The sequence below is a fragment of the Carassius carassius genome, chromosome 5 (assembly GCF_963082965.1).
Source record: "Carassius carassius chromosome 5, fCarCar2.1, whole genome shotgun sequence".
NCBI lineage: Eukaryota > Metazoa > Chordata > Actinopteri > Cypriniformes > Cyprinidae > Carassius > Carassius carassius.
In genome coordinates this window covers 10,693,685-10,720,124 of record NC_081759.1, presented here as the reverse complement: position 1 = coordinate 10,720,124, position 26,440 = coordinate 10,693,685, and the positions used below count along the sequence as shown (strand labels likewise).

At 38.1% G+C, this 26,440-nt stretch overlaps 1 long non-coding RNA gene across 1 annotated transcript; it reads right to left on the bottom strand.

Moving 5' to 3' along the window:
• Positions 1 to 24,680: 24,680 nt before the first annotated feature.
• LOC132140274 (uncharacterized) lies at positions 24,681 to 25,883 on the bottom strand. The gene is made up of 3 exons (XR_009433751.1): positions 25,742 to 25,883; positions 25,007 to 25,255; positions 24,681 to 24,920 (listed from the first exon to the last, which is right to left on the bottom strand). It is a non-coding gene; the product is annotated as an uncharacterized LOC132140274 (long non-coding RNA).
• Between the last annotated feature and the right edge of the window lie 557 nt (positions 25,884 to 26,440).

Here is a 26,440-nt window from a genome sequence, read left to right as displayed (position 1 = left end):
ATACATCAGCTAATAACACCCTTAACCAAACCAGTACAAATAATTCATAGAACATAATATGCAATAGCTTATGAACAGATGTATTATAGCGAATCAAGTTTAATGAACCTCACACCTATCATACAGCATTATGGCCAGTTCACACTGCCACAAAAACTATTTAAAAAAATAGATATATATTTTTAAATTAAATACTCCTGTTGGAGTATGGCAGTGTGAATTGGCTTTTAGGTGCTTTGGAAAGCAAAAAAAAAAAAAAAAAGGTATATATATATATGTATATATGTAATGTTTAAGCAATTAACATTAATTTCTAAAATCTTAAGTAATTCTTACTTTCTCTATTCTTGCAATATTCAAGTGTTTATGTCCCTGAGTAATATCTGGATCCACCAAAGTCTGAAGAGAACACAATATGCTAGTAGACAGCCATCCATACGAGAGATAGGTCTGATATCTCTGAGTTCTCCAGCTCTCTACAATCTAATACAAATCATTGTAATCACATATTGGACCATTACTTTAAGGTCACCATTTGGTCAATATATGCATTTAGTCTTCACATTTTGAATATTGGACTTGTGCGGCGAGTGAATTGGACTGTTTTCATCGTTTCAACTGTTTGAGAGGCTTCTGGGCTTGGTGGGCCTGCCACTACTATCTCAGTACATCTTGGTAAGATTGTGGAATCATGCCTCCCAAAGGTAGTAAACAACCATCAGAGGATGATACAGTTGTAACTATGGGTGTGTTGACCCACATGATGGATCAGCAGAGAGAATTGTATAAGGAAATGTTAAAACAACAACAGGACAACTTCAAGAGCTTCATTCAAATCATTATGGATGGAAATGCGAAAAGGTTGGATTGTGTGATTAGAGATGTACAAGAACTAAAAACTAGTCTGCAGTTCACACAAGGCATCATGGATGAGATGAAAGCTAAGAAGAATGACATTGACATAAAAATTAGATCATTTGAGAGCAGCATTTTAAAATCAAAGCAGGAATTGGAGGATCTGTTTGAGAAGCTGGATCACATTGAAAATCAGTTACGGAGATCTAATCTTCTAATTGATGGGATCGCGGAGGAAAAAGGCGAAACAATCAGTGGATTAGAAATGAAGATTAAACAAATGCTGTCTAATAATTTGGGTCTGGATAGTTCTACAATTGAGATGGAAAGGGTCCACCAGATTGGCCAATTCCATGAAGGAAAAAAGCCAATAAAAATTGTTGTGAAGCTTCTTAGATTTAAAGACCGACAGCACATCCTTTCCTCCACCAAGAAATTAAAGGGTACAAACATTTATATCAGTGAAGACTTTTCTGATTTGGTGCAGCAGAGAAGACGTGAACTGCTGCCAAAACTGAAAGAGGCAAGAGAGAAAGGTGAAAGAGCCAGCTTAAGGTATGATAAGCTTATAATTTGGCCGGCAAATGGACAAAAGCAAGCATCTGAATAACTGCTCATGACCTTTATTTAGATTCTTATCCTGATGTTTTTGTTTTGATGTTTTAATCTTATCAATATGACAAAGGTCCACTTGGTCGGCGGTTTGTGACGAGGAGGATGTTAATGCTTCTTTATGTATTTTTACGGATAGGTTTGTGAAAATAGTTGACAAACATGCACCAATTAGAAAAAGGTCAATAAAAAGCAATAATGCTCCTTGGTTAGATGCCTAGCTAAAATCTATAATGAGGGAAAGGGATAATGCCAAAGCTGAAACTCTAAAATCTAAAAGTGATATGGATGAAAGGTATTGTTGTAAGTTGAGAAATAAATTGACAAAGTTAAATAGATTAAAAAAGAAAATATATTTTAGCCAAAAGATTAGTAACTCATCAAATAATAGCAAGCAATTGTGGAAAGTTATAAATTAAATAATGTGTAAAAAACCAAAATGTTCTAAAATGTATTTGGAAACAGCAGCAGAAATAATCACTAAACCTTTGGATATAGCAAATCATTTGAATGACTTTTTTATAAAGAAAACTGCAAATTTAAGATCTAGTATGTGTCACAGTGTCTGGGTTGTGTTCCCTGGGGTTCCACTAGGTGTCCTCAGTTCCCACGGTGTTTATCATATTATCACTTCCTGTCTCCTTATTTGGTCACCTTCCTCCTTGTTTAGTTAATTGATTGTTCCCCACCTGTCTCCTGTTTCCCCATTATCCTTTTGTGTATATAACCCGGTCTGTCTTAGTATATGTCACGGAGTCGTTGTTAATTCATGTCCGTCATCTTGTCGTGCTCTTGCCTTGTGTCCTTGTTTGTTTATGTTTGGTTTGGTTTGGTTTGGTTTTGTTTGGTATCGACCTCTGCCTGGACTGTTTACCCTTTTGGATTGCCCTTAATAAAAGACTTACTCGCAATTGGTTCTATCTCCGTGCCTCATTGGATCCCTGCCGTGACAGAACGACTCCGTCATTCTAGGAACCAGCGGTATGTCGTCTTTCCGTTCCCCAGCCAAGATGGCGGAGCGGCGAGCCAAGTATCTTCGGTTGATCGCCCTCCGCCAAGAGGGAAATGAAGTGGGTGCCCTGGCTCAGGTGTTCTGGTCCCTGGCCGAGGGCATGGGCTACAATGATGCGGCCCTCAAGGACTATTTCAATGGTGGGCTGGATGATCCAGTGTCTCAGGAGGAGATGGCGCAGTTAGAGACACTGGAATTCTGGGAATTCGTGCGCTACCTGCAGCATCGGCTTCGGTGGGATGCCCCAGCCACTTCTGTCTCTTCCGGCGGGGTGGTCGTCAGCCCAGCACCACTGCCCAGAATGGCAACCAGCCAAGCGCCACAACCCAAGATGACCGCCAGTCCAGCACCACTGCCCAGGATGGCTACCAACCAAGCGCCACAACCCATGATGGCCGCCAGTCCAGCACCACTGCCCAGGATGGCTACCAGCCAAGCGCCACAGCACAAGATGGCCGCTAACCCAGCGCCAATGCCCAAATTGGCCACCGTTCCAGCGCCACAACCCAAGATGGCCGCCAGTCCTGCACCACTGCCCAGGATGGCTACCAGCCAAGCGCCACCATCCAAGTTGGCCCCCTGTCCAGAGTCATGGCCCAAGATGGCTGCTTGCCCAGCGCCGCTGCACAGGATGAGAGTCTCAGCTGACCCTCCAGAGTCGAGTCAGGTGCCCGTGGACCCTCCGGAGTCGAGTCAGGTGCCCGTGGACCCTCCGGAGTCGAGTCAGGTGCCCGTGGACCCTCCGGAGTCGAGTCAGGTGCCCGTGGACCCTCCGGAGTCGAGTCAGGTGCCAGTGGACCCTCCGGAGTCGAGTCAGGTGCCAGTGGACCCTCCGGAGTCGAGTCAGGTGCCAGTGGACCCTCCGGAGTCGAGTCAGGTGCCAGTGGACCCTCCGGAGTCGAGTCAGGTGCCAGTGGACCCTCCGGAGTCGAGTCAGGTGCCAGTGGACCCTCCGGAGTCGAGTCAGGTGCCAGTGGACCCTCCGGAGTCGAGTCAGGTGCCAGTGGACCCTCCGGAGTCGAGTCAGGTGCCAGTGGACCCTCCGGAGTCGAGTCAGGTGCCAGTCACCGCTGATCCTCCAGAGTCAGGGCTAGTCACCACTGATCCTCCAGAGTCGAGTCAGGTGCCAGGGAACTCTCCAGAGTTAGGGCTTATCACCGATGACCTTCCAGAGTCAGGGCTAGTCACCGGTGACCTTCCAGAGTCAGGGCTAGTCACCGGTGACCTTCCAGAGTCAGGGCTAGTCACCGGTGACCCTCCAGAGTCAGGGCTAGTCACCGATGACCCTCCAGAGTCAGGGCTAGTCACCGATGACCCTCCAGAGTCAGGGCTAGTCACCGATGACCCTCCAGAGTCAGGGCTAGTCACCGATGACCCTCCAGAGTCAGGGCTAGTCACCGATGACCCTCCAGAGTCAGGGCTAGTCACAGATGACCTTCCAGAATCAGGGCTAGTCACCGATGACCTTCCAGAGTCAGGGCTAGTCACCGATGACCTTCCAGAATCAGGGCTAGTCACCGATGACCTTCCAGAGTCAGGGCTAGTCACCGATGACCTTCCAGAGTCAGGGCTAGTCATTGATGACCCTCCAGAGTCGAGTCGGGTTCCAGATGACCCTCCAGAGTCAAGTCTAGTCACTGTTAACCCTCCAGAGTCAGGGCTAGTCACCGCTGATGCTCCAGAGTCAGGGCTAGTCACCGTTGACCTTTCAGAGTCAAGTCAATTCACCTTTGACCTTTCAGAGCTGAGTCAATTCACCTTTGACCTTTCAGAGCTGAGTCAAGTCACCGGTGATCTTCAAGGACTGAGTCAAGTCACCGGTGATCTTCAAGGACTGAGTCAAGTCACCTCTGATCTTCATGAACAAAGGCAAGTCACCTCTGATCTTCATGAACAAAGGCAAGTCACCATTGATCTTCATGAGCAAATGCAAGTCACCAATGATCTTCATGAGCAGTGTCAGGCCAGCACCGATCTTCTGGAGTCCAGTAGAGACACCATGGAATTACCAGAGTCTCGTCCTCCCGTTGATCCGGCCGCACGGAAGTGGTGGGCTTCTGATCCGCCCTGGGGGCTTTGTGCATCGACCACAGGGATGTGGTGGTCTTCTGCTCCTCCCTGGAGGGCTTCCGCTTTGACCACAGGGGGGTGGTGGTCTTCTGCTCCGTCCTGGGGGCCTTCCGCCCTGACCACATGGAGGTGGTAGTCTTCTGCTCCGCCCTGGGGAACTCTGGCCTCGACCACAAGGTTGTGGTGGTCTTCTGCTCCGCCCTGGGGGGCTTCCGCTCTGACCACACGGACATGGTGGTCTTCTGCTCCGCCCTGGGGGGCTTCCGCTCTGACCACACGGACATGGTGGTCTTCCGCTCCGCCCTGGGGGGCGCTTGCCCTGACTACACGGTTGTGGTGGTCTTCCGCTCCGCCCTGGAGGACTCTGGCCTTGACCACAAGGGTGTGGTGGTCTTCTGCTCCGCCCTGGGGGGCTTCATGTTGTTTTTTCCTTTGGTTTTTGTGTTAATGTCTGTCCCTGTTCCTTTCTGTTAGTCTGGCCCTCCGTCCCTCCCCCTGAACCTCCTCCTGTCCTCCTCCCTCCTGGTCTTTCTGTGTTGTGTTTACATTCTGGTGCCTGTTCCCCATGTTTTTCTTTTCTGGCCCTCCGTCCCTCCCCCTGAGCCTCCACCTGTCCGCCTCCCTCCTGGTCTCTGTTTTGTGTCTGTCTTGGAGCGTCTGGGAGCCGCTCCGTAGAAAGGGGGTACTGTCACAGTGTCTGGGTTGTGTTCCCTGTGGTTCCACTAGGTGTCCTCAGTTCCCACGGTGTTTATCATATTATCACTTCCTGTCTCCTTATTTGGTCACCTTCCTCCTTGTTTAGTTAATTGATTGTTCCCCACCTGTCTCCTGTTTCCCCATTATCCTTTTGTGTATATAACCCGGTCTGTCTTAGTATATGTCACGGAGTCGTTGTTAATTCATGTCCGTCATCTTGTCGTGCTCTTGCCTTGTGTCCTTGTTTGTTTATGTTTGGTTTTGTTTGGTATCGACCTCTGCCTGGACTGTTTACCCTTTTGGATTGCCCTTAATAAAAGACTTACTCGCAATTGGTTCTATCTCCGTGCCTCATTGGATCCCTGCCGTGACAGTATGTCATCATACCCTAAGGATTCACCATGTAGTAATGTGAAGAACATTATGAGGAATAAATCTTGTTCATTGACATTTGGTACAGTTAAAGCGGAAATTGTTGAAAAGATGTTGCTCTCTCTCCCGGAGGAAAAAACTGCAGGTATAGATCACTTGGATGGCAAAATTTTTAAAACTGTTGCTAATATCTTATGCAAGCCTATCAGTCACATTTTTAATAGATCTGTGATAAGTGGGGTGTTTCCGGAAATTTGGAAGCAGTCTAAAATTATACCTTTAGTGAAAGATGATAGGTTAGGTCTCACTGAATCAAATTGTAGAACAATTAACATTCTACCTTTATTGAGCAAAATATTTGAAAAGTTACTTTTTAATCAAATGATGCAGTACTTTGCATCAAATAATTTGCTCTCCAATTAACAGCATGCTTATAAGCCAGGACACTCCACTAACACTGCATTGGTACAAATGGTAGACCAGTGGCTAACTTTTATGGATGACAAAAAGCTTGTGGGTGCTGTGCTGCTGGATTTCACAGCAGCTTTTTATTGTTATTGACCATGACATTTTACTGTCTAAGCTTAAGTGCTATGGGTTTTTACATTAGTCTGTGTCCTTGATATGCAGTTATCTCTCTGGTAGAAGTCAGCGGGTATTTTTCAACGGGAGCTTTTCTGATTGTAAACAGTTGTCATGTGGTATTCCTCAGGGCAGCTGTTTGGGTCCATTGTTGTTTTCTGTGTTTGTTAATGATCTGTCACAAGCTGTTTCAAGAGCAGATGTTATACTTTATGCAGATGATGCTACAATGTTTTATGCATCACCTACAATAACTGACATAAGTTGTACCTTGCAGAATGAACTTAATGCCATTACAAATTGGGTGAAACTTAATAAATTAGCTCTCAATATATCTAAAACTAAATGTATAGTCTTTGGTACTAAACGTATGCTTGGCAAGCCTTGCAACTTAAATCTAATTATTGATACATCTGTGGTAGAGCAGGTGAGTCAGACTAAACTCTCGGGTGTGAAGCTGGATAGTCAGCTCTCTTGGGTTGATCATATTGACCACATTGTGTCTAAAATGGCTAAAGGCATTGCTTTTTCCCGGAGATGTCCAGTATATTGTCCACCTTTAGTTATGAAAACAGTTGTCCAGTCTTTAGTTCTGTCACATCTGGGGTACTGCCCAGTAATTTGGTCCAGTGCTGCACAGGGACATCTGAAAAAATTACAAATCGTTTAGAACAGAGCCGCAAGAGTAGCCCTTGGTTGCTCTTTTCGCTCCAGTGTGGATAAAATGCATACCTGTTTGGGCTGGCTAAAGGTGGAGGACAAACTTAATATAAGTCTTCTCTGTTATAAGCACAATGCTCTATTTAAAAACAATCCAAAATCTTTTGTAGATAAATTGGCTTTTAGTGGGTATTGTCACGGACATGTTACGCGTCAGGTGAGCTCAGGTGTGTTTGTGGTTCCATCTGCAAGGTCCAATTGTATGACAAAAACAGTTTTAGTTAGATCGTCATCTGCTTGGAATAAATTGGACTTAAGAACAAGGCATATATCCAACATATGTTATTTTAAGAAGACTCTAAAACAGATTATTATTAATAGTATTACACCAGTTAATTTGTGACTGTTATAGGTACTGACATTTTCAAATGCTGTATGTGTGTGAATGTGTATATGTGGATAAATGTATACATGTGGTTATGTTATATGTAAGTCATATTTATGTATGTTATATTTGTGTATTTTAACTGTACATACGTTTCAGCACTTTTATGGGCCCCAGGAAGACTAGCAACCACATTGTGGAAGCTAATGGGGATCCAAATAAATAAATAAATGTGGAGGCCGGGTGGATCTGGAACTGACTTATCTTGATTATCTGTCTTCACAAACTGCCCTGAAATACAATTCAAACATTAAAAATGATTGTTATAAATGTAATGTAAGGCTCTTACATTCATAATTTTCATTTCGGAAATATAGTTAATATCAGTAATATGCAGCATGCACAATACAAGGAAGTGGTCAGTAACATCACTTTGAGGTATGATATCTATATCAGTAAGGCTACCTTTAAGAAAAAATAAAATGAATAAATTAAGTTGTGTTATGCATTCAAATAGTTAGACATGCTAAAATACAGAATTTGGTAACAGTAATAATAAAAAATAATATGCTGGGGAAAAAGTGAAACTTTTCATAGGGCCTTAAACTTTTTTTTTTTTTGTTAAACTTTTAACAAATGTATGTACTATTAAAAAGTAGTAGAGAAAAATTAAATATGGAAAAAAAACGTCTTTTTTTATTAAAGTGGAAATCAGTTTACTAAATAAAAAACTTGACTGACTGCTACTTTAAAGGGATATTATTTGTGGATTATTATTTATTTTTATGTATACTATATAATTTTTTACTTCCCTGTCAGTTGAGTTTGTGGCAAAACCTTTTTGCAATATTTGAGATGTTGATGAGCTAAAACTAATATTTGATGAAAAAAACTATGACAAAATTTATTCGGCGTCTTCGTTAATAAGACTAGACGATAATATTATTTCAGGTCTACCGGATATTCAAAATACAGTCGTACTCGATAGTCGGATAGTTCCTCCAAAAATGAAAATTGTCATCATTTATTCAAGTTCATTGACTAAACCTATGAAACACTCAAATGACTAAAATGTGACTAAAACTATTAAGCATTTTCATCTCAAGATAACGACTAATTCAAAATAAAAAATGCCTGTCAAAATGAACACTGGAACAGACTTTATTGATTGGACAGCACAAGTACTTCTATTTGAGCGTGTAGAACAAAAGTCATAATAGTTGTCTGAGAATTGTCTTACTAGTCACATGGAGCGAAGTGTCCTGGAGATGTTGTCAGAGAGCAGCTCCACTCCGAATCTGCTGGGGTGCAGGCCATCAGTGCGAAACAGCCTAGGATGCTCCCAGAAAAGATTCCAGTTATTAACAAATAGCAGTTTCTGTTCTTTACACCATGACAACAACCATTCATTTAAAGCAACAAGTCTACTGAACCTTTCGTGTCCTCGTCGATACGTGGGCAGTGGTCCTGACAGGATGATCGTCGCCGCGGGGCGTCATGCTGCGAACCGTCTCGATCAGGCTCCTGAAGTCCCTCTTCAGCGTCTCCGTCTGCCGCAGTGTGGTGTCGTTAACCCCGGCGTGAAGCACGACCGCTCTGGGGTTCTCGTCGACCTTCAGTATCACGGGTATCTGCGCAGAAACATCGAGAACACGAGCACCAGGGAAACAATGAGTGTGCACTTTACCTTCGGCTAATGTAGCACGGACGTGTCGGACGATGGAGTCTCCGATGATCACAGCGCCGTGTTCTGTCTCGCAAAGTGGAGCTCCTGCGGGTGGAGATCCTGAAGACCAGAGGCGTCGGAAGGAGAGAGGTCATCGCCCAGGTCCTGGCGCATGTCTTACGCGGTGGACATCTGGGAACATCGCGTTCTGGGTGCACCGAGCCTGTGCAGAGAACCACACAGAGTAGAGGTCGTAGGAGGGTTAGCTGTATACTTACCCCGGACTTATGAGCGTCAACCCCTGAATGTTTCCAGCACGGCTCTCCGCTCTCTCAGCTGAGCCTGCTTCTCCACAAGGTCACAGATCTGCTTCTCCACGGCCTCCAGCTCCTTATTAGGAATAAACAAACTAGAGAATAGGGGAAATGCAGAAAAGAAAAATCTTAAGATACCAGAATTCACATTTTTAGATTTTACAGATGCATGATGATATGTTGTAAAAAATAAATATGAAGTTATTTAATAAGCTTCCTCGGATCACCTGTGTTTTCTATCTCTGTCAGCAGCTTCCATTAGAAATTTTCTTGGAACTTCCCCTCTGTTTTAGAGGGTTTTTAAAGGTCCTATGACATGAAAATTTCACTTTCAGAGGTTTTTTAACATTAATATGACTTCCCCTAGTATGTATTTGGTCCCCAAGTTTCTAAAAATTTTAATCGGTGTAAATCGAGATTTTACTATCTTTCTCTGCCTTTGAGAAAATGGAAGCTCAAATGGGCTGATCTGGAATCTCCTCTTTGTGACGTTGTAAAGAGAAATGTCACCTCCCCTTTCTCTGCTTTGCCCGCCCAAATATTTACATATAATTCAGTCGCAATGTCAGCAAAGGCGTTACAAAAAGACTTTTATGATATGGATTCGACAGCACCGCCACAAACAGTGAGTAACCCTGTTCATTAATGCCTGATCTGTGATCAGTGATTTCTGATGTGTAGTTAATCATTCAAGTTCACACAGACTTTATTTCTAAATCGTTTAATACTGTTTATGCATCAGTGAATCAAGCCAGTGACTAAACGATCAACTTCACGTTGTTTCTCTTAGTAGCATGAAACAAATCTGTTATTTAAATTGTGATTTAACTACAGAGAGCAATCAAAGAACGCTCCCTTTTTTTCGGAGCTCTCACACATCGCGAGTATATCTGCACACTTGCCTAAACTGCCGTTACAACTAATGACGCTGTTATGCTGCACAAAAAAGCTCTTACTGTATTCATGTGTTTGCTGTTAGTTGTGGTGAAAGCATTTTGTGAGAGAAAATGTGTTGCAATAATGACGAGATGACTGCATTCACGCGATAAACAGACTCTGTCTACTCAATGCTCATCACTGCAGCCTTTCATGTGATAGATACAGACGGTTGGTCTGGGAACGCCCCCGGGAATGCCCCGTCACGTGATGTGAATTTAGCCCGTGGGGGAAAACATTGCCTTGGCGCCAATTGAAATACACGGGACAATCATGCTGAAGAGTTATTGTTTCATTTTCTGTACCTCCAATAAACTAACAAATTATGAAATGAAGTTCTACATCCTTCCTAATAAACATACAGAACCGGAAAGGATGACAAAATGGCTACAAGCAATAAGTTGTGAGGATGATCAAGGGAAGTTGTGGAATCCCAAGACTAAGCATGTGTATGTGTGCAGTCGGCATTCATCACAGACAGGTTATATTAACATCGTGTTCATTATTAACGTTATCAAAACTGTGTAAGGTTGTTTCAGAAAGTGGCATGTATATATAATTAGCCTTATCATTCTACCTGAAGCTAAACTATTTAACGTTAGCCTAGTGTCAAAAATAAACCCACGTAAAAAAGCGTGTGGACACGTAACAACTTAGTTTTGTGTCTGAACTTTTACACTTTCATTCATAAATTCACCCCGTCTGTGTTTGCTAAACGATTGAATCGCGGAATCCAGTCAAAAATAGAACTTGCTGTATAAAGCAGAACGTCACGGAATTTGGCTATTTTTTAATGAATACATCTACATTAGGGCTGTAAAATGAATCAAATATCGATATGGACTAGTGTATATGAAAATTAAAGTTAAAAGAGACTACAATTGTTCTACGTGTCTCTGGGAATGAGTGCTCAATATGTGCATTTTTGTCATTCAAATACACACAATGTTCGCAGTGTTTTCCCCCACGCCGACTCCGCCCTTGCCACGCCCCCAGCTATGACTAGATGCCGACTGTATCTATGGGAAAAGATCGAAAAAATAATTATATAATCAACAAATCCACGATTCGTTAATCTCGACAGCTGTAGTATATATATATATATATATATATATATATATATATATATATATATATATATATATATATATATATATTTGAGAGGGGTCCACATGTAATACGCATTTCAAATGCAAAGATGTCAGCCAATCACAACAGTTGTCGTTTACTCGAAGTCTCACAGCAGACACGCCCCTTCAAACAGAGCATTCAAGCCAGAGGGCTAATATGAGGATATAAAAAATGCTTTTTATTTCTAAATTTTAAATGTAAAAATCATACTAACAATATAAGTACACCTAAGGAAACATTAAAAAGCATTTAAAGAAAAGGAAATAATCCATGTCATGGGACCTTTAAGACACTCCTGGAATCACAGTACAATTTTAATCAATATATGTTTACAATGAAAAATCAATGTTTGAAACACTGGTTTGAAATAGTTTCAGCCCATTTTAGACCGCGAGTGACGTCACTGATAGACTCTACAGTGCAGACTTTTAGGTTAAATTAATTAGCTTACTTCCATTTACCTTTTGACAAATTATCATCAAAAACATTTACAAATCTATCAAAACCGCTCCTTTACGCATAAGATGTGATTAAAAGGCCAAACTTTCGTTAATAAGAGCTCAAATCTATTATGTTATACTTATGCTTCTACGCTAGCATCATAACATTTGCTAGCAGACATATCAAATAATTAATATAACTAGCACTTTTCCTTTTCTTGTCTTTTCATTTATTAAAAAAAAGAAAAAAAAACCTGGCTTTGCGTTCTATATTAGACTGAGACTTGTCATGGCACTTGTATACTGTTGTTGTTCTCTTGTTGACCTGATTCCTTCTATTGTTCTCATTTGTAAGTCGCTTTGGATAAAAGCGTCTGCTAAATGATTAAATGTAAATGTAAGATGAGGTATAAATATTAACAAAATAACTTAAAGTAGACTGTGGATAATATTAACATATGTTACTTAACCAATCTGTCGCAGTTTCTGAACTTTTCTTTGGTATAACTGACGAGAAACAGAAAATGTCCTCTCCTCTCCAGCTGATGTGTCCGCAGTTGCCATGGTAACTCTCAACAGTTAGTAGGCTAATAAAAACAATACAATTCAAAAAGGGTTTTAGCGTCTTTACGGAGTTCAAGACTTTTGTTTTTACTTTGTTAAATAAATTTTATCAAACTATTTATTTATTATAAATCGTAAGACTCACATCAGGAAAGCTTATTCTCCTGTCAGTTGTATGGAGGACCAGGGGTGCCACTTAAAAATAAAATGAATAATCAATTTATCAATTTAATAATTCAAACAATAAAAATGTATATAAATAAATCACTTTTAAATGGACAAATTAATAGACATTTTTAAAGTTGTTTATTTTATTCATGTTTTAAAATGTATTTTAATAATACCATAAAACAATAAATTAAAAAAAAACATTTTAAATGTATTAATAAATAGACACATTTAAACTGTTTATTTAATTCATGTTTTTAAACGTGGATTAATTAAACAATAAAAAGTACATTAATAAATAATTTAAATGCACAAGTTAAATAGCTTTTTTTTTAAAGCATTTGGCAAACCTTTTCTCTCTCTATTTGCCAGATGATTTTCTTTGCCGTTGTCATGAGAAATCGAGTCCGCCCGAGAAATCGAGTCCGCTTAGGACCCCGAGTGATCCCATGTACTTTTAATTACATGTTTCATAGGCTAGTATATAGCCGACGCGCTATAGGTTGTGAAATCAAACATGTCTCGTCTCTTCACTTAAAATGCATCTTGAACAATCGGGTCCCACCTAGCGAGGACCCCTAAGATGGCGGCCGTCGCGATGCCTGTGCGCAAATCGCAACGGAGGCAGTTGTCACGAACGAAGGACACAAGACAGGTAGTAATTCACACTAAAAATCTACGTGTGATTTGTGGATGAGTATGACAGAACTAGAGGTGTGCTTAAACCCGTCCTGCACACGCAGGCATTGCAGTGGCTGCCATTTGGGTGTGGAGCGCAGTGGCGATAATGATTTGAGCTGATTTTCTTATTAACTACTATTATAATCCACTGTCCTTGTACAGTAAAATGACACCGACAATACACACACACACAAATAATAGTAGTAACGTTAGTAGTGATAGTAATAATAAATCATCTTAGGGGTCCTCGCTAGGTGGGACACGATTGTTCAAGCCCTTTTTCTCGCGATCTTTGACACGAGATGAGGTCTGTATTCATTGTCCAGGCGTTTTATCAACTCCATCTGCTATTTTTGCCACATATGAACGGATTTTGCAGGTAGTTAAAACGATCTCAAATTTGACGAAGATTTTTAGTGTACATTACTGTCTCGTGTCCTTCGCTCGGGACAAGTGCCTCCGTTGTGCCTTGTGCACAGGCATCGCGACAGCCGCCATCTTAGGGGTCCTCGCTAGGTGGGACCCGATTGTTCAAGATGCATTTTAAGTGAAGAGACGACTCTTTTCTCATGTTTATCTTTTATTTAACATAAAAAACACATATACTTTTATAATAGCGTTCAGTAAGTGAATAATTATGAATGAAATTAATAGTAAATTAAGGCACAATGAATCAAAGGAGATTTTCATTGCAGCAGTTTTTTGTTTAATAGAAAATGGGATATATATATTCTATTATATATTATATTAATGCGTATTAGAGATGTGAACCGTTTAAAATGATTCAGTTCGATTTGGAGAACTGAATGATTAGTTCGCGAACCGGATATCCAGACTGCTTTGTTTTGAACTCTCTCTCACAACAGACACGGAAGAGAAGACAATGCTGAATAAAGTCGTCATTTTTGCTATTTTTGGACCAAAATGTATTTTCTTTTTTTTATTATTATTATTTTTCAAAAGAAAATCATTTATATAACATACAGAGGAAAAAAAAAACCAAATTGTAAGGTTGACACATTTTCTGTATACAACTTTCTTTTAAACATTTTCCTACCCACCACCCTCATAGGGATATAACAACAACATAAAAAAAAAAGAAAGAAAGAAAATTGAAAAAAAAAAAAGAAAAAACACATAACATAAAGATAAATAAATAGATAATTAAACAGCATGGGTACAGAACTTGATCTACAAGGTCATATCATTTTCCAATAGCTAAAAGTAAAGGGCACCAAAATTCATTAAAGAGATGTCCACGGTTATATTTCTCCAAAGTTAATTTTTCTAATGGCAGAAATGAAGACAATTGGTCAAAAAAAGTCTTAAGCGATGGGGGGGAAACATTCTTCCAATATAAAAGTATGCATTTTTTTGCAAAATAAGATATCAAAATAAATAACCTGCATTTTTTCTGATCTAACTCTAAATTATCAATATCATTTAACAAATATAGACTGTTACTCAAGTCGAAATGCTTATCCAAAACTGACTGAGTGAAAGAATGGATTGATCTCCAATAATCTTTTAAAAGACTGCAATCCCAAAACATATGTAAAAAAGTCCCATCCATATTTTTACATCTCTGACACACAGCTGGAATATCATTTGATATTTTATGCATTTTTAAAGGTGTTAAATAGGTTTTGTGGATAAACTTAAAATTAGTCTCCTTAATCTTAATACTTGTGAATGGGAAATGAATTCTATTACAAATATTTACCCATACATCATCTTCAAAGGTTTTACTTAGATCTCTTTCCCATATAATTTTTAAAGGTCGGAAAGAAGATTGGGATTCTTTTGTCAAAATATGATAACATTTAGAAATCATTCCTTTAATTGTATCTACAGAAAAAAAAAATGTCCTCCAGTTCTGACAAAAAAAAACGTATTTTATCCCCCTTAATCAGAGAGTTAGTGACACTTCGGATTTGTAAATATTTAAAAAATTGTTTGTTAGAGATTTCATATTCTGCTCTTAAATCAATAAATGATTTTACTTGCATTTTTTCACTCAAAAGATCTTTAAAATATAATATACCAGAATTTAACCATTGACATATGTTGCCTGAAGTAATTAAAGTGTTAAGATCCGGATTTAAAAAGATTGGAGAATATATAGAAGTACAAGAGACAATACCAATTTTCTTTCTACAATCTTTCCAAGTAAAAAAATTTATCTTATATCCTGAATAGCTGCCGAATTCATTAACTGTGTTCAGGAGATGGGGGACAGAGTTAACAGGATTGGTGATATACAAAAGAATGTCATCTGCATATAAGGATATTTTATGTTCAACAGACACAGTCTTAAAACCTTGAATATTTATGTTATCTCTAATACGTGAAGCCAATGGCTCAATCACCATGGCAAAAAGTAAAGGCATGACCCGATCTAGGAATCTGGTGGTGTTGCCTTGCCCAAACACAGGGTACACAATTAAGACTCTAAAAGAAAATATGGGACATGCTGTCATACGTACGTCCAAAGCAAAAAGACTAGAACTGTCCAGTTCTGTAAGTTTTTTTTTTTTTTAACTACAGTAAACTACTTATTTGCTAAATTCTATGCTTATTACATTTTAGGCAACACATGTTTTTATCGTAATGTACTAAGTTTATTTGTTTTATTATTTTCATTTACAGTTATCTAAAATTCTAAGATTGCTTTTTAATTTAAGGTTGTCTGTGAATCTCCCATGCTTGGGCCAATGGAGAGATGTCTTACCTGTGAAAAACAGTTCAATTTCAATGAACTTAAGGTTCACATTGAGAGCTGCAGGTATGGAGAACATTGACTGGTCATAATCTTGATTTAATATTCAGTTTCTTATTAGGGAAACAAAATTTAATTTCATGTTTTTGAAGGCCTAGGACTGACAGTGTTGCCAGATTGGATGGATGATTTCCAGCCCAAAAGCTCACAAAAACCCGCACCCGTATAATGTGATACAACATGTCAGTCAAAGGTGTTAAGAGCCATTTTAACTCCTTAAAACTAAATAATAAATAATAACGTTAGATAAATTTCCCATGAATCAAATGGTGGCAAATAGCTACATTATAGACAATTACCGAATATGATTAAAATAGGTTATGCAAGCAGTCACCGTCAAAACATTTGATTGATTTACAATTGATTTACCGATACCCTCGAAAAAACATATGCATCATTTTTTTAATGTCAACAGTCAGAATTTAAATGCATAAGTGTCCAATATAAGTGATAGGAAAAAGCAACGTAATTACGTATTTCACACTTGTTTATGCACACATATAACAATCAAAACTGTATTGTCATTCATTGATAAATACTGTATGAAAATTAACAACAACAAAAATAATCGCCATCCGAATCCATGAGTTTATCACTGAGGTGGTAAGTACATTTATTTTCACAGCGGTCCACATGAGAAACGATACCGCCCTAATAGGGGCTTTAGTCTTTTGTGAAGTTCATATTGTAGAACATTACATTTGCACAGTCAAAATTAAGAAGATATACCAATCTGTGCTGTTTAAAAGATAAAAGACAAGATCGTTTAGATATAAATAGATTATGTTATAAATTAAATAATTTAACTGTGCTCTATTTTAGGAGTTGCAGTAATATTAGAGTCTTGGTGTCATCTTTCCCTCAACAGGTGTAATTCACGTTTTGAGTGTTAAAACACTCTCCCACTCTTTACCATCCATGTAACATATATTTAGGCATTATGATCACTCATACAGTTCATACATTTAAAATTAGATCCGTTATTGCTCATGAAACATCACGTGTGTCTGTAGATCACTAGTGATTGGCTAAAAGTACGGCCGCGACGTCATCAGCACCTCTGCACTGCAGTTTATAACAACGTGATGACTGTTCGGATGCAGTATATGCACACTTGAGCTTGTTTGTTAGCCAATTAGCCTATACAATTTATATTTTTGAAAACCGCCAAACTGACCCCAAACCAGCCCAAATTTTGTCCACCTGCCCAAGACAATTTTTACCCGCACAATCAAATTCAAAACCGCCCAATTGGGCGGGAAGCCGCCCAATCTGGCAACACTGAGGACTGAATGTTCCAATCACCTGCCACCAACATTAGAGAACGAACACCTAAATGCACAGACTTCAGACAGTGATTCACTCATCAACCAGTCACCCACTGAGGAAAATACTGACCAACTGTTCATCGATTTAACAGATGAAAACGGACATGGTAAATTTCAAGTTTGTATTGTTAAGAGCTTGTGCTACAATCTCATTGACTTCCATAGTATATATTTTTTCCTACTATGGAAGTCAATGAGACCAGAAACTGTTTGGTTACTGATATTCTTCTAAATATCTTCCTTTCTGTTCAGCAGAAGAAAGAAATTCATACAGGTTTGAAACAACATGAGGGTGAGTATATGATGACAGAATTTTCATTTCAAAGTGGAGTATCCCTTTAAAGTTATAGTTAAACCATGAATTAAATTTACCCCATAATTTACTCACCCTCATGCCATCCTAGGTGTACAACATCTTCCTTTCTTCAGGCAAATACATGTGGAGTAACACTTAACAAAATCCTAGAAGTTCATATTGAATTGTTTATCACAACAATGCCATAACAAAGCTATGAAAAGTCAGAATTTTATTTATTATTTCTCCAATTGTGTTTGGCTGAAGAAATGAAGACATCGTACACCTAGGATGGCATGAGGGTGAGTAAATTATGGGGTAAATTTCATTAGGGTGGAGTTTAAATGCATTGTTGTTTGAAAATACTATGTTTTTTTTTTTTGACAACATGAAATGTTACAGTTGTTCAGCTGTTTTATTGCTCAGTGACAATGCACTATAACCAGTCAAGTTCATACTACAAGATTTGTTCATTTCTGAAAGCATTAGAAAAAAAACCTAATGTAAACATTAACACATTAATAATTGATGCATGACAGTTAATCTCGTCATACAGACATGGTTAATTCCAACTTTTAATGAGTTTAAAATGTTGTTTACAGCGTGTTAACGCATAAATTAAATGCTTTTTCAGATATTACTGTGTCTGATTCCTGATCAACAAATACGATGTCTTTCTGATATGCACATATTGTTACGAACTGCTCGGAGACATGAAGTTTGAGGATCCAAATGCAGTTTATTTAAAGTGTTATTCAGAATCGTAATCAAAATCCAGGCAAAGGTCATACACAGGCAGGCAATCCAACAAACAGACAAATTCAGAGGGTGAGGCAGAAACTGGAAAACCAGCACTGTAAAAAATTGCTGTAGTTTCTACAGCAAAATTTTACAGAATTTTTCTGTATAAACATTTTACAAGATGCAGCTGTAATTCGCAATGCATTATGGGTCAAATAAGGTTTTACAGTTGTTAACAGTATATTTCCACGTCAACTGTAATTCATTTACAAGAAGCAGGTGTTGTCACTGTAGTTCCTGCTTTTTACACTAACTTACTGTAGTGTGGCATTATTTGATTGCGCGCGCATCATTCAAATCAGAAACCCAGCCGACTGGAGCAGTTCGAGAACGATTGAAGATAAGAGGCTTTATTCATAATTCCTGGTAAGTTCACTTAATTATACTTGAGAAATATATCCTTTTTATATTTATTTGAGTTAATGTATAAGCGATATCAGGTCACAATAGCCTCCTATCCTGACATTTAGACAAGTGGCCTTGGTAACTTCTGTGCAGTACTGGGAATTGCTATCATAGCATAGTTAGGCCAAATTTTCTATTTTTGGAAGTTACATTTTCATATTGAGAGCATAAAGTAGTGTTTACCTAACTTTTATCATAAAGCCCAATGCGAACGATTGTCACAGTAACTACTATCTGTCGAAATAACTGACGAACAGCAAAATATGTGAAATTTCATTTGTTTATATGTGTTCATTTTTTTATATGTGTTCAACTGTCCCATATTGACGTGACGCCTTACTATAATAAGTGAAAGACATCTTTATATGCCCGACTGAACAAGTTAGCTTGATTAAAAAAAAAAAAAAAAAAAAAAAAAAACAGAAAAAAAAACACTGAGGAAGCATCAAAACGCGAGACGGATCCTGATTATATCAACGTTTCATTCAACATCAAAACAAGCTTAACGGCACACATAAACTCACGGAAAATACATGAGGTAAATGTTCAACTGTTGAGTTTATTTATAACATATGATATATAAGTAGCATCACAAGTGAGCTGTTTTGCTGAGTATCATGATTGCAAATACATAGTTCAATAAACAATTAGTTAACAAGTCATTTACTTCTTTTAGACACAATATTAACTGTTGTTCTATTTCACTAACGAAAATTGTTCCAAACAAAGACCAAAGCAAAACTATTTTGCTCATCCTCAAACAAAAACTAAGCGTTGTTTTTGCTGAATGATTCAGCTTTTTGAACGGATCGGTTCAATGAATGACTCAGTTGATTCACTCATTAAGTTATTCGCTGCCACCTAATGGCGGATTAGTTTCACATTTAAAAAGTATCATTGCATTTTTCCAACATTTATTAATTGTATTTTCAAAAATTTATTTAAAACATTAATGTCATTACACAGTTGTAATTTTGCACTGTCAATTATTTAATTTTAATTGGTGGTACAGTTCTACAATGTAATATTATAATTTGTAATAGGTTGTTTATTCTAAAATATATGCCTTTTTTGAGTGTTAATTTTGGTCTCATTTATGTAAATGCTTTAAAGAAATCACAAGATTATTTTCTTTATGTCTTGTAGGTGCAAAGATTAGCAGCTGATGTGGAGAAATGTTTGATGCTTCAAGACTCTGAAGCTGATTTTATTAGGTAATGTATTAATTCTTTAAATAATTTGATAAACTTGTAAGTTAGATTACATTTTATATTGAAATACTACATTGTAGGTTACATTATTGCTTATATTTCTTAATTTCAGGTCCACCCAGTGGCTTTTGACTATTTGGGGGTCAGATGGTTGTGAATTCATACCTCAACTTGTAGTTGGATTTGGAGCCTTATTACAACTTCAGTCTGGCATCCCAGGAGCAGGCATCATTTGCACACTTGATTTTTTTTAAAGGTAACAAGTTTTACTTAAGTAATTTCATTTGCGAAAAAGGTTACTTATTCAGTTTAAAGGGTAACTCCACCCCATAATGACAATTTAGTCATTAATCACTGTTAACGTGATTAACAGTGATTAATGTCATTTCAAACCAGTAAAAGCTTTGTTTGTCTTCAGAACACAATTTAAGATATTTTGAATGAGAACCGGGAGGCTTGCGTCTGTCCCACAGCCAAGCAATTAACAATGTCTAAGCCCAGAAAAGTATGAAAAGCATCGTCAGAATAGTCCATCTGCCATCAGTGGTTCAACTGTAATTTTACGAAGCTACGAGAATACTTTTTGTATGCAAAGAAAACAAAAAGAACAACTTTATTCAACAAAGCTGGTATTTTTGTTTTCGTTCAAATCAAAGCGTAAATAAACATAGAAAGTGTGTCCATGTGACCCAGCTGACACAGTTCAACAGATACTCGCCAAAATGGCGCTACACTGATGCATAGAGGAGGCGAATTGTTGAATAAATCGTTATTTTAGTTTTCTTTGCATACAAAAAGTATTGTCGTCGCTTCATAACGTTACTGTTGAACCACTGATGGACTATTCTGATGATGTCTTTCATACTTTTCTGGGCCTTGACAGTGGTATTTACTTGGCAGTCAGTGGGACAGTCACAATCCTCCTAGTTGCATCCAAAATATCTTAAATTGTGTTCTGAAGACGAACGAAGCTCTTACGGGTTTGGAACGACATGGAGGTAAGTGATTAATGACAAGATTTTCATTTTGGGGTGGAGTAACCTTTTAAGTACTGGTAAATGCTTATTGTATTGTATAAGTGGCATTTTGATATTTATTTTATTGAGCTAGTTTCATTCAATACTTAACTTTATCCTGATGCTTTTGCTTGTTTTTATGTGCAGATGTTTTCTTGGAATCACAACACTCACTGGATACAAGACGAACACATAGAGGCAAAACAAGTGGAAAAGTCTCAGAGAAGAGGGACAACCCTCATTGTGTGCTCATCTCAGAAAGTTGATGGACTTTCAGTATGTATTTATTAAATTGTCTTTTGCAGGAATATTCTTAATTTAATAGAACATTAACAACAGAATTTGTGATTTAATGTTGATTCCAGCATTTTATTTTAATCATTTTCTTTAAAACATATTCTTTTTTTTTTACAAAAATGATACAAATTCTGTTGATTGACCTTCATTTTTATAGAAAGTTAATGTTCTACTCTGAGTATGGCTTATTTTTTTAACATGTATTTGTAGTTATTTGTGATGCTATGTTATTTTTATGATAAGATTTAACTGTTGAAAGACTGACATTTTTATTTTAACAGTAAAAGCCTTGCAATGTCTTTCTGTCAGTTTTAATAAATACTTATTTGCAACATCATTGACTTCATTCATTTTTATTCATTTGTAAATAGATAGAGCTCATGATAATGCATTTATATCAGCATTTTATAGTTTACTGTTAAAATTATTCTTTAAAGCAGTTTCATTGTTAAATTATTACAACATCATATTGTATTTAGGGGTATTTACAGGATTTTATTGGCAACTTTTGTTGCCAGTTAAATACTGTTATATAATGAAATTACAAATAAATGCTGTAAAATATATTTACAGGATTTTATTGGCAACTTTTTTGCCAGGTAAATACTGTACTTTAGTGAAATTACAAAATATTGCTGTAAAATAAACGTTAAATAAATAAATAAAATAAAATAAAAGTTAAATTCAATGTTACTGTAAAAAATACTACAAACTACTGTATTTCACAAACAGCAATTAACTGTAATTTGCTTTGCAGTAATTTCCTGTAATCCATTTTACAGCAATTATCATCATTTTTACAGGATTTTATTGGCAACTTTTTTGCCAGTAAAATCCTGTATATTCTATAGTACATTTTTTACAGTGAGGACACGGGCAGAGATCAAGAACCAGGAACAACGACAACTAAAGGAACGCTCAGAAATGCAGTGGAATAACGTACAAGACTTTGCAAAGAGAAGACTATGATTCAACAATCATTTGTTTTACAGCAAGATGAGCAAGCATCTGAGAAAGGTACATCCGGGTTTGGTAGTGTTGCCAGCTCTTCTTCGGTCAAGCCTCGAGGCAGATCCAACTCAGGAACATGAACACCTTCTGCTTGTTGCCCTTGAATATCTACCCTGACTTCATCATCAATGTCAATCTACAACAGTTTCAGTATGAATAAATCATTTAGAAAACTTAATTAAAAACAATTAAATTAATTGATCAGTACTTAAGTTTACATTTTTACTCTTCGATTTTTCATTGTCAATTTATCAGTGAAGAAATAAATGAAAAAAAGGACCATCCTTCTATAAAAGCAAAGTAATTAAAGGTGCCTTATGCAACTTGGAGCCACCTATAGGCAATTAGTTGAATTACACTTGTAACGTTACTAACGGCGCTTGATTGACAGCTTTGCTTCCCAGTACAGTAGGCGGAGACACTTTTTGCTTGCAGGCTTCAGTGCAGTCAAACAGACCATCTGAGAGAGTGTGTGTAATAATTTGTGCATACATGTCAGCGCGGCATCGCTCGTCAAGTTCGTAGCTTATTCAGTCCCATTTTAAATTCTGATTTTGGCCGCCTCTCAAATGGGTTAAACCATAGATATATTGCCTATGAAGTTCAAGTAAATGTGCTAGATAGAAAATCCGCGCTCATTCAAGGATGTGCATTTATAGCATGGACGGAGAAAGCGCCGACGCCTGCATGATTTCATCTGACGGTATAAAAATTATTTTCCGCGAACCGGTTCTTTCGGACGGTTCGATTCAATAAACCGGTTGAAAAAACCGGTTCACCGGTTCTTTTACGCTCGACGTAATGACGTCATTGGCGATGACGTAATGGCGTCACGTCTTTCAAACATTCAAATATATAAAGTCAGTAATCATAACTTTAGTCAGTTAAAAACCTCATAATCTTGAAAAGTTTACAATTGAGTTTTGCAACAACGCACCCAAATACAGTAACAGCAATAATGTGCATATGAGGATTTAAGTCTTATAGATATAAAGTAAATAAATTAGGTGTCATCAGCGCAGAAACCACTATACATAAACCATTGCGATGTATTTGTTATTAAATGAACTTACGTTTCGCCAGATTGCCCCTTCATTCAAGCCCTCGGTTTACCCGCGCTCATAACATTAGCACAGAATCAGTTCAGAATCAATCACCAAAAGAATCAGTTCGGTTCAGACGGCTGTGAGTCAGTCGGCTTCACGCTGAATCACGCATGCGCAGTATCATCAGCTCCTCTGTTCTCAAAACGGACACGTCCGAAAGAAACGTTTTTTGGTTCAGTGTACTGATGACCCGAAAACCAATGCAACCGGTTCTTGACTCGAGAAAGAGAATCACTCTAACCGGCACGTGCTGCACTTCAGTATAATCGGCTGCTCTACTCGTGTTCATGTTCTGTTTACTACAAACTCAATTTGTGAATGTGTCATCATTAACTATAAATACAGTATACATATTTCATAAATCATCCCTTATTCCTATTAAACATAGAGTCTTTAGAGTTCTTAATTATTGTCCAACTTCCCTGAAACCCCTTCTGGCCTATACATAATCTACAATATACAGATTAGAAACATTCATCTTAAAAAAAATAAATAAATAATAATAAAAATGTATATAGATCTTTTATCACACTTTCCGAAATACTTTACACGCATGCGCAGTAGCATCAGTTCATCGGTTCTCAAATCGGACGCGTCCGAAAGAAACGGTTTTCGGTTCAGTGTACTGGTGATCTGAAAACCGATGCAACCGGTTCTTGACTCGAGAACGAGAATCAGCTCATCGGTTCTCAAATCAGATGCGTCCGAAAGAAACGATTCTCAGTTCAGTGTACTGGTGTTCCGAAAACCGACTCTTCTCGAGTCAAGAGCAACCGGCTCTTGACTCGAGAACGAGAACTGCTCCAGCAGTGGGCGTGTTCGTTCATCATCTGGCTCGGCTCGGTGTTCATCTTCAGTTCGGTCTACACAGCAGTTCAGTCAGTGTACTGTTTGAGTAAATTAATTACACCGGGATATTGGTTTATTCTGACTCAGAGGGAGTGTCAGTCACGTTAAAAATTTTTAAATCTTAAGTAATTTGTGGATTAATGCTTATTGGAGACGTGAACCGTTTCAAACGATTCAGTTCGATTTGGTGAACTGGTTCAACCGGTTCACTAAGAAGAGCCGGTTAAATTGAACGATTCGTTCACGAATCGGACATCATTAATGCTGGCTACCAAGGCAGTGGGGGGAATGTCAGTTCTGACACTCTGCCAGATACTATGTTTTAACGTTAGCTGATGACATATAAGGGTTATTATTGGATATTTTTTAATGGAACAAGTTGCATAAGGCACCTTTAACTAAACCCACTGCATAATTTAATGATTTGAGCCTTCCTTCTCATGATTTGACCAAAGCTGCAGCGGAGTTCTGTTGCCAGCAGATCTTAGACTGTGACTATTCCAGGCACTCTGAAATTCTTGTAGATGCCTCTGAATTTGTGGTATGTAAGACCAGTGCAAGGCAAACAAATCCACTTCCTGGTCCAGATTATGCCATCCTTCATCTTCCAACCGACGAAAGGTGGTGTAGAAGAGGTCTGTTACTTGGTCAAAGACATCTCTCCACAACCGCTCAATTCTTACATAAAAAACAAACAAACTTCAGTTTAAAAAACTTCAGTGAAGGAAAACGCTATTCATGTGGCTACAAGGTAACAAGCCTACCTCTGGTTGTGCACACTTCTTCCGGTGATGTGTGAGTGTCTGTTTGCTCCTCTGGTTCTTATCGTGAAGCGGGCAACCATTACATTTTCTCCCCCCTAGTCAGAACGCACTCTAGAGGGAACACCATATATTTGTACAGCAGACAGGAAGCTTTGCAGCACTGTTTGAGCCTTGTTGTTTGTGGCAACTTTTAAGTACGCCACAAGCCGGGAAAAGCCATCAATTCCCCCATGGATAACAATTCTCCATCTGCAAATTTAAGTATTTAAAGTTACTCATTTAAGAATACAACATGTATTAAAAAATAACTTGTCCCACACAAGCACACAAAAACTATATGCAATGGCTACAACATTGAACATGCTTTTGTGTCCAATAGTACAGGAAAGGTTTTAAGGAATGGCTTTCTTCCTACACCACATATTCACTTATGTCAATAAAAGCATAACATGAAATCATTACATATAACAAGCAGGGCAAGATCAAGCATGCACACTTTTTTGCATATATTCTGATAATCTGAAATAATACAAGACTATTACACTATAATTGGTAGCTGAAGACATAAAACAAAACAAAATATTTGATAAATAAAACTTTGTGACTGATGGGAATTTTATTTTGTAGACATATGTAAAGGATTATATTTAGGTGTGTAAGAGAGCAGATTATGTGTGACCCTAGACATTAGCAACATTATCCATTAACTTTACCAAAGAAATGCTTAACACCAACCGAATAAGTTTATGATTCCCATCAATGTGCCACACACTGTTGGGAGCTGGTACACTGTAACGTCGGCGTCGGGCTGTCCTAAGACGTAACCTGCGCAGTTCCGTTCCTTCCAGATCTACTCGTCTTAATGATGCTAAAACCCTGTGTTCTGCAAAAGATTATAACAATAATATTCGTATGTTATATCTTGCATTTTTTAAGAGAAACTGCACATTTTGGATGCCTTTTTTTTAGCAAGTTTTACATAATTTAAATCTGACTCAAATGAACTAGCGGCGCATTGTTATTTCTTGCGTAGTGATGGCTATCTATGTTCAAGTACATCAGATACATGCAGATGAAGTGTAATTAGACTGTATTTAAAACAAACAGTATATGACTCACACATTGAGTAATTGCGCTCAATTTGTGCTGGTTTGATTTAATCTTCCCAGTAAAGTGAAACATAACTTGGCTAGTGATTTGACAGTGTCACTCGCCACTGTAATTTTTTTAACCACATTTGCCTGCCCAAATAGGAATAATGCCCAAAACATACAAAATGGAATTTTGTAAAGGTGTAAATGGAAAAAGCCAATGGTAGGGATGCACCTACCAACGTACAAGTCACGTTTCCTAAAAACAAAGCATGTTTTAAATATAGTAAGGCATTACACACAATTATATTATAATATTTTGACAAATTCCGACTTCACTGCC